Source organism: Sinocyclocheilus grahami, unplaced genomic scaffold (genome assembly GCF_001515645.1).
Source record: "Sinocyclocheilus grahami isolate Dianchi unplaced genomic scaffold, SAMN03320097.WGS_v1.1 scaffold652.1, whole genome shotgun sequence".
NCBI classification, from domain to species: domain Eukaryota; kingdom Metazoa; phylum Chordata; class Actinopteri; order Cypriniformes; family Cyprinidae; genus Sinocyclocheilus; species Sinocyclocheilus grahami.
In genome coordinates, this window is record NW_015505831.1 from 677,023 (window position 1) to 687,778 (window position 10,756).

A 10,756-nucleotide genomic window follows, 5' to 3' on the forward strand; every position below is an offset into this window, starting at 1 on the left:
AGGCAGATTCGAACCTGGGTCGATCACGTCAAAAGAAGTATGGCACACACTTTACCATCTAAGCCACCGAATCTGACGAATGATGACCGTCTTTTTGTAATGTTGACTAGCCCAATCACACGTTGGGGGGTGGAGTTAGTGTAAATAGCATCTGCCAACAAGGCGGGCTATTTGCACTTAGTGTAAATAGACACACCGATTTATTTATTTTTATTCCCAACAGTTAAACAGTTGCCCACAGAAAAAAACAGGGGGTGCTTCAGTACCCTGACAGTGGAAACGCGGCTCATGATATCCGGCCAAACTGAGTCAGCTCAATATGGACGCTCTCTTCTCTGAGTGTCAGTGGTTTTACTGGTGTACAACATAGTGCAAACATTTCGTCTTTCCAGATGGCCGTGCAGGGTTTTCTAAACCGTTATGCATCAGTAAACAGGCTGTTTGAAAGACTCTAAGCCACCGAATCTGACGAATGATGACCGTCTTTTTGTAATGTTGACTAGCCCAATCACACGTTGGGGGGTGGAGTTAGTGTAAATAGCATCTGCCAACAAGGCGGGCTATTTGCACTTAGTGTAAATAGACACACCGATTTATTTATTTTTATTCCCAACAGTTAAACAGTTGCCCACAGAAAAAAACAGGGGGTGCTGCAGTACCCTCAGTACCCTGACAGTGGAAACGCGGCTCATGATATCCGGCCAAACTGAGTCAGCTCAATATGGACGCTCTCTTCTCTGAGTGTCAGTGGTTTTACTGGTGTACAACATAGCGCAAACATTTCGTCTTTCCAGATGGCCGTGCAGGGTTTTCTAAACCGTTATGCATCAGTAAACAGGCTGTTTGAAAGACTGTGACCAATTGAGATCTACTAGAAAAGGCTGCTATACCAACTTAACAACAATAATATTTTAGTATTATTTATATACTATTGTAGTATTTAGTTTTTAGTTTTTTGGCATTTTAGTTTTCATTTTATTTTATTTTATTTTAGTAACATTGTGCTTTTGTAATTTCTCCTAGTTGTTTTTTATATTTCTATTCAGCTTTAAATTAGATTTATTTAAGTTTATTTCAACTAATCAATGCAACATTTCTCATTTAATTTTTCATCTATTCATATTTTATTTTATTTCCGTTTATTTCCTTTTTTTTAGTTAGCAAATATAATTTTTAATGTGTTAATTTTTTTATTAACAATTATAACACTCCAGAGGTTCTGTGCTAATCTAGCAAGACGTAATGACATTAATTTAACTACAGTTTTTCCAGTATTAGCTGTTTTTAAAACAGAATAGCTCCTATATCAAGCTACGCTTTCAACAAGTAATGTCTCAATATGGTATATTGTTTTATTTTTTGTCAAGTGACATTAATTTGCACATGCGAAATAACAAACTGAGCTGAAGCTATGTATATATTTGTCAACATTTGAAGTGGATCAAAAAAGTTCATCAAAGTTGTCCTAAGACAAGAACGCATTTTGGATTGAAGTTTTAGGACAACTTTGATGAAATGTTTTGATCGACTTCAAATGTTGACTAGTGTATATACAGTATATTGTCATGGTATTATTTTTTGTACTAATTCAGATGAATGATACATTGATTGAAAATATTGTTAACACTTTAGTATAGCATGCTTATTAACATATTGGCTGCTTATTAGTAGTTATAAAGCACATATTTTGCATGACCATATTCTACATCCCTAATAATACCTAAACTTAACAACTACCTTACTATTAATAAGCTGCAAATTAGGAGCTTACTGAGGCAGAGGTCGTAGTTAATTGGTTGTTAATAATGAGAATTGGACCTTAAAATAAAGTGTGAACAAAATATTTAGATAATTCCTGCAGTTCGTACAACTCCATAATATACATTTAGGATGTTTTCTAGTTAGTATCACAGTTTATGCAGTATTGACAACCTCACTATTTTTGTGCCTAAATATACTGCTGATTTTGTTAGTAACTTAGTGTTTACGTTTTATTAAAAAGTGTATCTTGATGTTAGTTTAACTATAAATTATGAGAAGAGCCAGTAGCTTCCCCAAAACATGGCAAAGGTTGTGTTTAACCTTATAAATCATGTGTCACGCCGAGCCATAAAGAGCAACCTTGAGAGCGCCAGGTCTCATCTGCAGGAACTGTAGCCTGGAATAATTATATATCTGAGGGAGATGTCATTCTGCCGATGTGTCTGCGTGAGTAAACATAAACGCAGCCTTGATATATTCCATACTCCACATCATTGTTAGGAAGAGTCACAGGCTTCTGAATAACAGCATGAAAATGCCAAAAGAAGAAGAATATGTTTGTAAAAGGTCACGGGCAGCATTCATAAAGCAGGCTTACTCGAGGCGTGCAAATTATACAGTGATGTTTACCGCGGTATCCCCTGAGGGAGCCTTGTTGTCCATGCAAAGAGATCCATTTAAAGTAAAGAGGGCTAATGGAATTTTCATTGTTCTTGCAATGTGTTTAGAGACTGTAATTTAGTATAAACATAAATAAGAATTAGACACTTTGTACAAAATGCAAATCGCTGGGCCAGACTAAACATGGAAGCCTTATGATGATTTATTTGAATGATTTATTTATTTTTGTTTGTCTCACTGCAAATCTTCTTTCAATATTTCAATAGGTTACTTTGTATTAATGCATAACAATTTATAATAAACCATTTTTTCTTTAAACATGTTTTTGTGAGATTCACTCATAGTTGCATGTTATTTCAATATTTTATGCCACACTCTAAAAATGCTGGGTTCAAAACAACCCAAACGCTGGGTTTGTCCCTTTTTAACCCAGCGCTGTGTTATATTTAACCCAGCATTTTTTAGAGCGCAGTAGCTAATTCAGCGATTAGCCATGGCATGAGTCATATGCTGTGACTGGCATTTGTTTAAACATGACACTCTCTCTTGTAGTAAGGTGAGGGGTTGTATCGACATACATTAATATCATTAGAAAAAGATTCATTGTGTAAGGTGCTTGAGAGGCAAAAGCGATTCAGTATCATTGCACGTGGACTGAAGAAACCTAACATATGCTGTTACGGCATGCTAAATTTGCACATACAACTGATACGCAATATAATGGGACATAAACTACACCCTTGTGATAATTACAGTCTGTTTTCCTATTTTACTGCACTGAATATTGCTCTATTATGTCTTTAGATCCATTTGCACTGAAGAGTCAGTGATTCAGAGACCTTCCAATAAACGTACACAGATAGCTAATAAATCTTTACTGTTGTGGTGTGAAGATCATTTCGGTTGAGCAGCTCATTAAAAGATGGTTTACTAAGTAAACTGTAACTGAGTCTCTGTCAGTGCAGGACTTGAGAGTTTTTTAATTAATTAATATTTTTTTTTTATGGAGAACAACCAAGAAAGCAGAACACAATTAGAAACAAAGGAGTCCATTTAAATAGTCGCTCTACTACATTGGGTGCTTTATGGAAATGAGGCTTCATTCCCGCTTTGTACATTTGTTAACTTGCTGTTGCCTGAGGCTGTAGACATCAGCACACACACACACACACACACACACACACACATGCTCTCTCTCTCTCTCAAACACACACACACACATGAAAGAAGGAAGACATATCTGGCTGCTATTCAGTACCCCGCACACGGAGCCGACTGCTGCAGCTCACATTGATCTTCTCCAGAACGACAGTGGAAAAAACACACTGTTCTTCCATCAGTCGCTGTGTGCAAACTGAAGCTGTGAACTCAAATGACTGGCATATGGAATCTGATCCAGGATCTGTGTTTGAAAGCACCGCTTTCTATGTTAAACTCACCAAATTCGACTGCTGTAAGCCATGTGTTCTCATTTTAAAGGAATAGTTCACCAAAAAATGAAAATTTGCTGAAAAATGTACTCAGCCTCAGGCCATCCAAGCTATAGACGGGTTTGTTTCTTCATCAGAAAAGATTCTGAGAAATGTAGCATTCCATCACTTGCTCACCAGTGGATCCTCTGCAGTGAATGGGTGCCGTCAGAATGAGAGTCTAAACAGCTGATAAAAACATCACAAGAATCCACAAGTAATCCACACCACTCCAGTCTATGTTAGCTGCAAGCAACTTTTTGAAGTTAAAAACATCTCACATAAACTATTTCTCGGTGAAGTGTTAGCTGTTGTTATTTTTATGTGGCACTGTCATTGTAGACTAAATCTGATTGGACCAAAACCCGCATACACCACTGCAAGATGTTCTCATCGATATTTTTAGTCCGTTTACCTGGAAGAAAAAGAGTGTATATTTTAAATGTGTTTTTTTCCCCAAGATAATAATTATGTTTTGTCACTTTTAGTAAAGCTCAAGTTATCAGACATGGACTGCATGCTACAAATTTCATGACTTTGTTACAAGATCGGAAGAATAACTGGATATTAGGTTGTGAGGTAAGCTCTGGATTTGTTTTTTAGAAATCTGATGATTTAAATATATTAAGCGATCCATTCAGACATTCAGATCAGGTTAAACATCCCAGAATCATGCTGTAATAAGTGTGCATTGATTCTTTACTTGTGCTTCAATAGTTCTGTTGCATAACTATGCATTTGCATACAGTAATGAGATCAGCAAATGTCTCATAATGCATTCATAATTGTAAAGCAATTAGTTGGACTGACTTAAAATGTCCACCCTGTTATGGACAAATAAACTGTATAAATCAAGAGCGTATACTCTTATTGTAGTGTTAACTTATAATAACTTATAACTTGAAAGTTTAAGTGATTATTCCTGAAATATGTCTATTTCTTACAAATCTAACTAAAGATAATGGTAACGTTCAGTCAAAGCTTTTGTTTTTGAAGGATACATAACCCACTTTCAATTAATTAACAAAACAAAAATATTCTTCATAATCCTTTAAAATATAAAATTTATATTGGTATTATTTATTATTGATATATTTATATACGAAAAATATATTGATATTTAGAAAATAACATTTAAAAATGTATTTCAAGTTAAATTGTTAAATTATATATAAGCTATTGTCATTATGTACACATTTATGTCAATAATTGTGAGATTGTAAGAGTTTTTTTTTTTTTTTTACACAAATATGTGACCCTGAAGCACAAAAGCAGTCATAAGTCGCTGGGGTATATTTGTAGCAATAGCCAAAAATACATTGTATGGCTCAAAATTATAAATTTTTCTTTTATGCCAAAATTCATTAGGATATTAAATAAAGATCATGTTCCATGAAGATATTTAGTAAATTTCCTACCGTAAATATATTCAAACCTAATTTTTGATTAGTAATATGCATTGCTAAGAACTTCATACCCTTATGACTGGTTTTGTGGTCCATGGTCACATATGTTAATATAAGGATATATTTCTTAAAACTATATAATTATTTTCTTAAAATATATAAATTATTACATTAAAATTATATTAAAAAATATATATATATATTAAAATACATAATTTATAAATATTGTTTAATAATTAATATTTATTATGTAATAATTTTTTTTAAATATCCCTACTCATACTAACCCTATTTTCTTGTAAGATGCTGCTGGGAAGTGAAATGCACGAAGCACCTCCATCCTTGAAGATCTGAAAGATGATGGGAGTCCAGTACTTACAAAAGGATGAGATCCAGCGGTCTAGACAGGCCAAACTCAATAAGCGCATTTTCCACATGCTGAAAATGGCAGAAGAGCGAAAGGAAGGAACTGATTGGAAATGTACACAAACTCAGGGCAGGTCTGTAATTCAATCTTACAGAGATGCAGAGAAGGAGTTTGAACTTTGCAGCTCGGCTGATCTGCTCTGCTCAAGAGCTCATTCCAATCACGCACGTCTGTGGCATAATCAGGTACTTTCACCCTCGTGTCAATCACAATGCACACCTGAATTATTCATAAAACTATATTTTATTTATGTCTGTATTTCCCCCATGCCACTGAAAAGTTGGAGGAAGCCGAGCTCTCTGACAGACAGCGATGCACAGCACCTCGCAAAGCAAGCGAGGCTTTCATCTTTAATACAAGCGCTGGGAGTCTGAGGGTGTCGGGGGTCTACGCAAGCCTCAAACACACACACACACACACACACACACACACACACACACAGACACACAGGCTCTCATTATTCATTCACTTTCTTCAATAGATCTTCTGGTATTTTCATATGTAAAGTGCTTCAGTGTGATGTCTGGGAGGATCTTTGAAGCAGCTCTTGTTTATGTTTCTGGTACAAAAGAAATTGTCTCATTCATAATGCACAAAGACATAAACAATTTGTTGCGTCTCACTTCAAAAGAAAATCCCGAGCAAAATTAGAAAGGTGTAGGGCTATTCAAACTTTTTAATGCCAGTAACACCTAAATATTTCTTCTTTAAAAATCTTGAAATATATATATTTTTAAATGAGATAATACAAAAATTTTTGCAATTTTCACAATAAATATCATTTAATAGTAGTTTTCCAAAGAATATTACCTTTCAAACCGATTTTCAAAGTTTGATTAGTTTGATTGTGGTTTTAATTATTATTGTTTCTTGCCAAAACTAAGACTATTAAGTTGAAGTACTAAAATTAAAATAGAAATATTTATATTACAAACTGGAGTAAAGCATAATTATTTTAGTAAAAAGTTATAATAAATTTTTATGATTTAATAATTTTAAATGATAAAAACTGCTTTATGCATTTTAAATATTTAACAAATTAAAGCTAAATAAATATGATGATTAAAATTAATGGCAAATTAAAAATGGCACATAAAATTACTCCAATTTAAACTACAATTAAAATAAAAATATACAAATAAAAGCTAATTCAAAATATAAATACTATAATAGTATATAAATAATACTAAAATAACAACACCTCAGATCTAATGGCAAATCCTTTTAAACATTTATGTATTTATTTATTTTTTTTGTGCCCGATATTTTTTAACCGACATACACGCCTTTTTTTCATTTAAATAATTTAAATAATATTAAATAATTTAATTAAAATGTTATTGTGTCAAAAAAAAAATATATACATTTGGCTCTGCATATCGGTTACACTTAAGCATAATAACATATAAATGATCAGTAACACAAAAATCAATATCTGTCAATCTCTACAGAAAATGAATGGGATTTTATTCTGATACACGGATGTTGCATTCTACAACTACAACAAATAGCGTTCTCATTTTCCCCAAGAAAAGAAAAATTCCACAAAAGTGTTTCTATGACTTTCCAAAACGTAAAAAACAGAGAGATTGATTATGTTCAGCGTCATCACAGTCTGTGAAAAGTGTCCATACTTGATGCGCAAGATAAAAACTTCCATCGGTAAGATAATAACTCCCTTATCACCAGTGTATCACATATGTTATACCACACAGCACACAATTACTATTCAGCATCTGTCATGTAAGACTCTAACGGAGGCCTCCATCGCTGATTGGCAGCTACCTCACAGACTGAGTGCGTGCGGTCTAAAATTAGACGGGTGTCTGTGTGGGTTGAGACAGTGAGTGTGTGTCACCCAAAGATGACTAAACCATCATTCATGCCAGAGAAACGCAGTCGAACTGAACAACCCGAGCAGTCAGAGTTCCAGACAGCTGATAATCAACGAGCCCACTTCATTGTTTACCACAAAAAAAGCGCTCAGAGGAAGATTTACTCATGAGGGTGCTGCTCAATATTAATTAGAAGTGTAACGGCAGCAGTTTCTAATCTGGGATATTAGGCAGATGCGCGGTTGCAGTGGCGTCCTCCGTGTGAATAGAGATGTGGCATTTAGAGTGATGAGCGTATAATGACGTTCCCTTTCTAGTGGCGGCGGAGTTTGCTGCCTGCAACCCGATTCTGTCAAACATCACAACCATTTCAAGGCATTACCTCACTGGATGATCCCGCGAGAGAAGCGCACCGGGTTTCATTGCATTACAGAAGTTTAATTGTGGATTTTGTTTTGAAGTCTAGCTCTTCTTTATTTATTTATATACTTACTTACTTGTGGGAACCTAAAACTTCCTGGCAATATTTGTGTTAAATTTGAATTGATGTAGGGATGCAGAATTACCTTTCTAATTGGAATTTTAAAAATCATCCTGTACCCTTTACCACTCACCCCGGACTCCATTTCCCATAATCCTCTGCCTGGACACATCATCAATCGCATCATCAGTTTACAGCTGTCCCACATTAGAAGGACTTTAAAAGTAAAACACACACTCTCTAACTTTGCTGGTGATTGAATGTTTTCTAGCTCTTCCGTGGTTTCTAAGTTTCTGTGTTTCTAGTTTCTCTGTTTCCTTGCATTCGTGTTTTGATCCCTGGACTGTTTTCTCGCTTATGATTGATTTGCTGCCTGCCCTGACCATTGCCTGATTTTTTGGATGACCATTTTGCCTTGCCACTGCCATCGTTGTTTGCTGTTGTTGACTATGCTCTTATTAAAGCCTTGCATTTGGATCCTCACTTCGCTGTCACACCTCCCTTGTTACAGATAGAACGATGGACGGACGGATGGTAGTGATGGGGGAAACTAAGCTTTTCGAAGCATTGAATCAATTGAACCAATTGCTTCGAAAAATTATTCGACGTTTCGAAGCACTTGAAACAGCACATGCTGGTGAAAACACTGTAAAAGCATCAAGAACTCAGACCAAACTTACAAAACAAATGGAAATATATTTTTTTTAGAAATACCTTTTTTTATATAAAAAATAAACACTTAAATACTATTAAATATTAGTGCTTGTGTTATGTGTTTGAAGTATCATCAGAAAACTTAACACACAATGAATTAATCTTTCAATGAATTAATTGATTTATGTAATTTTTTAATTAAGTGTTTTCATTAGAGCTATTTATAAAAACCAGCAGGCAAGAGTAGTGTTGGCAAGGTGGATTTAATTCTATTGTAAGCTAATTTTGTTATTTTTAAGGTATGATGTTATTTGTAGGTTGAAAGTCTTTACACATTTTTTAAACTATATAGCCATCTGTGTTAAAGGGAAGTTATCTTTTGTTTATTAATCCACAACATCTGGCCCTGAATTCTTTATTTTTTTTATAGTAAAGTTTTGTAGGATTTCATGTCACATGATTAACTTTTTTTTATATAAAAAATAAACACTTAAATACTATTAAATATTAGTGCTTGTGTTATGTGTTTGAAGTATCATCAGAAAACTTAACACACAATGAATTAATCTTTCAATGAATTAATTGATTTATGTAATTTTTTAATTAAGTGTTTTCATTAGAGCTATTTATAAAAACCAGCAGGCAAGAGTAGTGTTGGCAAGGTGGATTTAATTCTATTGTAAGCTAATTTTGTTATTTTTAAGGTATGATGTTATTTGTAGGTTGAAAGTCTTTACACATTTTTTAAACTATATAGCCATCTGTGTTAAAGGGAAGTTATCTTTTGTTTATTAATCCACAACATCTGGCCCTGAATTCTTTATTTTTTTTATAGTAAAGTTTTGTAGGATTTCATGTCACATGATTAACTGGGCAACCAGAAGTGGTTCATGGGTTCACTTTGAGATCAACACCCCCTAGTGGTGAACCATCGGAGTTTTGAAACGTTTTGAAACGTTTGAAACGCTAAAATCACGTGACCTGGCCGGTTTTATACGCTCTCCGAAACACTGCGAATGCGCCCATCACTAACGGATGGACAGAACGACGGACGGACGGATAAGACAGAACGACCGATGGATGGACGGACAGACAGAATGAACGACGGACGGACAGACAGAACGACCGTCGGACGTACAGAACCACTGACCGACGGACAGCCGGACAGAACGACCAACCGACGGACAGAACGACAGACGGTCAGAACGACCGACTGACAGACAGAACGACCGACGGATGGACAGAACGACCGACGGATGGACGGACAGACGGACAGAACGTCCAACGGACAGATGGACAGAGCGACCAACGGACGGACAGACAGACAGACAAAATGACAGACGGACGGACAGAATGACCGACTGACGGATGGACAGACAGAACGACGGACGGACGGACGGACGGACGGACAGAGCGACCGACGGACAGACAGACAGACAGAATGACAGACGGACGGACAGAATGACAGACGGACGGACATACAGAATGACAGACAGATGGATGGATAGACGATAGACAGATAGATATTACATATAGGTAGACCGTTTCTGTCATCTAGCAATTTTGAAAAACTTATTCATGCCTTAATTTTTGTAAGAATGAACTACTGTAATTCCTTGTATGCGGGTGAGAGCCAATCGCTGTTAACTCACTTACAATTAGTTCAGAAAGCTGCTGCTACATTATTGATGGGTGTTCATAAACACCAGCATATAACACCTATTTTAGCTACTTTACATTGGCTTCCAATTCATTACAGGGTCGATTTTAAATGACTTATCTTAAGGTTTTACACAATTTGGCACCCTCTTATTTAACTGATCTTTTACATGTACACAAACCCCCAAGGAATCTAAGGTCATCTAACCAGATGATTTTAGACGTCCCTAGGACAAGATTAAAATTGAGTGGTGATCGGGCATTTTCAGTGGTGGCCCCAAAGCGTTGGAATGGTTTGCCTTCATATCTTAGACTTTCACCTTCATTGGACTCTTTTTAAAAAAAATTGAGACTATGTTTAGCTTTTGGCTCAACTGATTGATCTAACAAAGTGGCTCTCTTTTCTCCTGTGTTTTATTTGCTTATTCATTTATCAGTCTTTT

The 10,756-nt window shown here is 35.4% G+C and overlaps 1 long non-coding RNA gene across 1 annotated transcript; it reads left to right on the plus strand.

The window, feature by feature from the left end:
* The first annotated feature begins 4,352 nt into the window (after positions 1 to 4,352).
* Positions 4,353 to 6,117, plus strand: LOC107558610 (uncharacterized). Its single transcript, XR_001605503.1, has 3 exons — positions 4,353 to 4,430; positions 5,561 to 5,869; positions 5,965 to 6,117. It is a non-coding gene; the product is annotated as an uncharacterized lncRNA (long non-coding RNA).
* Positions 6,118 to 10,756: the final 4,639 nt, after the last annotated feature.